Here is a 6,000-nt window from a genome sequence, read left to right on the forward strand (position 1 = left end):
AATTTTAATTCACTGTTAGATATCTTTGCATTTATAACGTTCCCGTGAATGGCGAACTTTAACAATGGTTTGATATATACATTTGCGCACATGGTCTCCCTCGTAGTAAGTCGATAGAGAATCCATTGTTGCAGCATTAAATGCATCCGCAACGTTGACCTATGTAAAATATGAACTAATAGGATTTCTTACAGATCGAAGTTACACACTGCGAATTTTCACGCTGGATTTAACGGTAGATTTTAGATTTTTATCGAGATGAAGCGAAAAGGATTTGCACGCGATTTTATCGGTTCCGAGGACCGAGAAGTCCTTTCAGGATATTCAAATGAAAATTATGGATGTTATGTCTTTTCTAATTGTTATATGAATGAAAATAATCGCGAAAACTATATTATCGGAAATGTTTATTGATAAATTATGATAAAAATAATGTATATCGCAAACTATAAAAGAGAAAGACAGTCTAACGCGACATAATCTTTATATTATAATAAATTATTAATGCAATTATATAATATTTTTATAGCATGTTTATAAGTATTATGCTTTTATTTTTATTTTTTATTTATTTAGACATGTCAAAATTTTTAGTTTATCAAAAAACATTCGCTTTATATTTCTTTTCTTATATATATAAAGCGTCAAATATTTATACGATGGCGTTTTATAAGAACAATATAGTCTTCTTTTAAAAAATTACAGTTAAAAAAATTATAAAGGCTATCAAGTATACGATATTTAAAATAATTATATACATTGATCAATATTTTAATTATCATCATGTATTATATGTAATTTCTACAGTCGCAAAAAATTTGGATTTATTTCTTTCAGTAAGAAATAAGAATGAGCGATTTTATAAAAAATTCTTTTTTCACATTATTTGTTATAATTGTGGCACTGCAGAATGGATTTATGATCGAGCTTAAATCGGGGTGCGGGAGAAATAATTGGAATATAATAAAGTCCGTAGAAGAGCAAAAAAAAAAGGGGGGTCATTTTGAAACCGATGCAAGCGCGAAAGCGAATTCTAGAGGCTTCAGGGGGAGATACATTTCGGGATGGACATCTAGCAATCACACTCGAGGGGTGCAGCTGCCTAGGTATTTGCGTGCCCCAATTTTAATCCCCCTTTTCCTCCCCCCAGAGGGTGAAACAAGCCGCAGGGTGGATGAATGCTCTCTTCGACTTAATTCTGCATCACTTTAGTCTTTATTCGCGAAGAAGGGTGTATTTAACAAGTTCTCTGTACTTTGCATAAATTATAAATAATGTGATAAATCACAATTTCGATTTATCGAAACAAACCTGAAAGAGACGATCTCGAGTAATGTAAATTAAATTTTTGTCAGACTCTTGCATTTGAATTGTTGAATATTAATTTACATCATTTACACAGAAATTTTATTTTTTAATTTTCTCATTACAGAAAAATACTTCTCAATCTATTTTTTTTTGTTTATTATTCGATATCGCGGTTTAAATTAAACTAATTGAGTATAAAAATCTTCAGCATCTTTTAAAAAAAATTATTTATAAGAACAGAATTATTTAAATCGATTTAATCAAAAAATTCTCAAAAAAAACACATGTAACCGTAGATGAAAAATATCGCGGTTTAAATTAAATTAGTTGAGTATAAAAATCTTCAGAGAGCATCTTCTAAACCTTCTAAAAGAATTATTTATAAAAACAGAATTATCTAAATTGATTTAATCGAAAAATTCTCAAAAAAAATACGTGTAACCGTAGATGGAATATCGCGGATAGAGGGTAGGGGATTGGAGTATTATATCTTCATTCGCTGTTACATCTCCGCGTTACGTTGTAACGCACGGATGTCGGGTACCATTATTACGACACGAGAATCGAGAATTAATACTTTATTTGTGTGTCACTCCAGCTGCGAGGATCAACACAAGTGTCCCCCTTGTGACAAGAGGGTACTCTTAATGCGCAGTCTCTCGCTTTCTACGGTCGGGGGCTGGATTCTATGGTTTGCTAATTTTCACGGGATCATCGTACCGTGACGTTGGAGCAGATTAGGCTCAATGAAAAGCATCGAACTTTCGCGCCTCCCGATAACCGCTTCTTTTTCCGGTCGAATTACCGATATAATTCGGCTATCGCGAATAAATTATAAATTTATCTTCGCTCTTTTATACATTTTTTTTTTATCTAACAAACAATTGTTAAAAGGTAAAATTGAAAAATAAATATCTCCGGAAATGTTATTTTTGCTGAGAAAAATTATCATGATTTTTTTAATACAATGCAGTATACATATAATTTATACGTATAAATATATTTATTTAGAACTCTCTTATATATATATATATATATATATATATAAATCTTATTATTTACTTAGCTCGTGTATTATAGGGATAAATCGTTAGGAAAATGATGTGCCTCGATCGAACATGCAAACGATAAGGGCAGGTGCATCAACACACCTGCGTCAATCCAAGATAAACTCTCAATCAAACATTGCATAAATCAACTCATATTTTCTTCCGAGAATATGTCTGATAAGAATCGATAAGGTATCTTTTTTTAGCATTATGTATCATCATTTTTATTGATTTCTTATTTATGTGATCGTTATTATCAATGTGCTGGAAAAAAAAACAAGACACTTCGAAGCTATTGCAAGTTCTTCTTTTCGATTCTATGAAAAAATTGTAATCAATTTTCTCTGTTCTTGTAAAAAAAATATATATATTAATATCCATATCTTAAATCACATATGTTTTTGAATATTAAGTCTTTTTATAGAAGCTTAACAAATTTAGCTGGATGTTTTAAGATCTTTGAAAATTTTATAATATCCAGCTAAATTTGTTAAACTTAAGATATTAAATATTAATATAATTTTTTGATTACAAATGAAATTTTAAATAGAGAAAACAAGTTTATCAAGAAACTATATTATATTTCAGTTTTATTAAATTGCTATACTGGAAAAAAAGTTTGCTAACTTTTCTAAACCTCTCAACTAAATATTATTTTATTAATCATATAAAAATATTTAAACTAAATTTACATCCAGAATTGAGTAAGTTAATAATTTTTTTTAAACTAACAATAAGTTAAGTTAAAGTTAATTGCTTATAAAATTTTCCCAAGTTAAATTTCTTTTATCTCTAAATACCATTATTGTTTTTTTTTATAAGTTATAAACGTATTATTTCTAAAATAAAGTATTATATTAATTTTTATGTTTATTTGTCATCAATTATAATTAAAAATTAATACATTTTAAATTAACTTTTAAGCTCGAGCTTAAAAGTTTTAACTTTTAACTAATTAACTAGTTATTACATTCGATTTAAATACTAATACATTGTATTAACAAATTCTTTAGTGTAAGAAATAATTAAAAATTATGGATATTTCACGTTGTTCAATTCGGACAATCGAACCGAATCGTGCGTTAAACATCAGGACACTTTATCGAGCAGAAGACGCGTCTCTTATCAGACGCGAGGTCGCGAATCGATCGGTCCCCCTGTGCCACGAAATCGTCCCTAATTGTCCACAAATCGACGGCCACCCTCGATTTCCCGAAGCGTTAAATACAGCCCCCGGAGGCAGCAATCGAACGATGAGAATAAAGAAAGGGAGCAGTGGTGTTCCGCTAGCCCCCTTGGACATGGGGTGAGTTCGGGTTCACCGGGCACACACCCCGTGGAATATGGATTCAATTACACCTCATTGTGCAGCGGTGTCTATAAACAACGCTGTTTTCACAGCTGATAGTGGCCCACCATCCTGCGGGTCGTGCACTCTCCAAGTGAATATATATTTCACGCGTGTATATTCTATCTCTGGTTCTGATTGACAGATCATTCGAAATTTCGGGGGTTTCTTTATTTCTGTTTTTAATTTATATATATATATTTTTTTTATTCTTATTTCTTATTGAAAGAGATCGATCCAAATTTGTTTTGCGACTCTAGAAATTATGTACATACATATGATGCAGTTAAAATATTGATCGATGTATATAATTATTTAAATATATGTATTACTTGATATGTGACAGCCTTTGCAATTTTTTTAAATTTAATTTTTCTAAAAGAAGACTAGATTGTTCTTATAAAACGCGATTGTATAAATATTTGGTGCTTTATAAAATCGCTATCTTATTTCTTATTGAGAGAAGTAAATCCAGGGGGCTGTAGAAATTATATGATGCAATTGAAATATTTATCAGACAATGTATATAATTATTTACATATACTTGATATATGATTTTTACAATTTTTAAAATTTAATTTTTCTAAAAAGAGACTAGATTGTGTTTATAAAACGTCATTGTATAAATATTCAGTGTTTTAAATATAAAGAGACGTTTTATAAAATCGCTAAACTTACAAAAAGTCTGCGACATACATGATTGTTTATATACACGATTTTTCATTATGATATATATTTTATAAAACCATGAAATAATAATTGCATTTTTACAGGGTTGGGTAATAACTAGTTAATTAGTTAAAAGTTAACAAAATTTTAATAACTTTTAACTTCAGCTAGTTATTTTTAACTTTCGACTTATTATTAATTTTTTTCCTAAGTTAAATTTCTTTTATCTCTGAATACCATTATTGTCATTTTATAAGTCATAAACGTGTTATTTTTAAAATAAAGTATTATTAATTTTTGTTCATTTATCACCAATTGTAATTACCAAAAAATATATTTCTACATAAAAATCCAAATTTCTTTGTCATTTGCTATTATAAATTCGAAAAGAATTAACAAAATTCTAATTCAATATAAACGTTCATAAAAATTAACTTTTGCTTTAACTGCAGTTAATTTAACCCTAGCTTAACTTTAACTAAGTTAATTTTTGTACGTGCAACTTGACAAAATTAACACAAGCAATTAACTTGAACTTAATCATGAACTTACCCAACCCTGCATTTTGACAGAGCGCGATATTCATTGCAAATCGCGACCAATGATCCCCGATATGCGTGCGAGCGCGTAATAAGCGCAACGAGAGATTGAAGTTCCTTATCTCTCACCGTGTTTGCGGCTTTGAAGTTGTTAATGACGATAATGACGTGCGATAATGAAACGGTCGAGCAGCGGACGGCAATTCGGACGAGATAGGGAGGACCGTTTCGGGCCCGCGTGTCGTCGCGATGACGAGGAGGAAAAACGGAGGATCGTGAGAAGACTCGCAGCCGTCGACGCCATTATCCCCTGTGAGTTGCAGGGCGTCGCGACGCCGCAATATCGACGTCCCCGCCTACATCTCCCTCCGTTTCCTGCTCTTTTTCTCTCCTTGTCCCATCTCTCTCTCTCTTTCTCTTCAAATCCAACCCCACGCGAAGCGCAAGGAGCACTTTTAGGGTGTTTCGGTTATCAACTCTACGGCGTTTTCGGCCATCTTGCCGAGAACGAAAGTTCTTGGGATGCGAGATTTGTGATGGGTGGAAAAGATACCTGCAATCTTGCAAATGTTCGATTTCTTTTAATTAGACTAGATGTCTGCTGAAAAATTCGTGATACACGGGGATAATTTTCTCTTAATATTTATTCTGAAAATCATGGTAATACGTGAGACAATATATGGTATTGGAGGGATTTTTCTGATTAAATATTTATCGCAATAAAAAATATTCATATGTACATAGTAAAATTAATCGAATATATTTTATATCTTATTGTAGTAAAAATATTAATCAGAAAAATTCTGATAAAGTTCTTAAAAATCCAATATTGTCCCACGATTATCATGATTTTCAGGATAAATTTTAAAAGAAAATTCTCTCTGCGTAGTATTTGATTTATTACACAACAACATGAATTTTTAAAATGAAATTTTGTGTTGATTTTGGCGGGTAAAAGAATTTTTATTGTCAGAAATTTCTAGGTGAAGGTTTATCTATATGCATCAATTTTTAAGCTGTCAAAAAGAAATGTGCGTTTTATTTCACATTAATTGCACTTATTAAGGGTCTAGATAAATACGACGAA

Source organism: Nylanderia fulva, unplaced genomic scaffold (assembly GCF_048542155.1).
Source record: "Nylanderia fulva isolate GAGA-0341 unplaced genomic scaffold, ASM4854215v1 Scaffold9, whole genome shotgun sequence".
Lineage (NCBI taxonomy): Eukaryota > Metazoa > Arthropoda > Insecta > Hymenoptera > Formicidae > Nylanderia > Nylanderia fulva.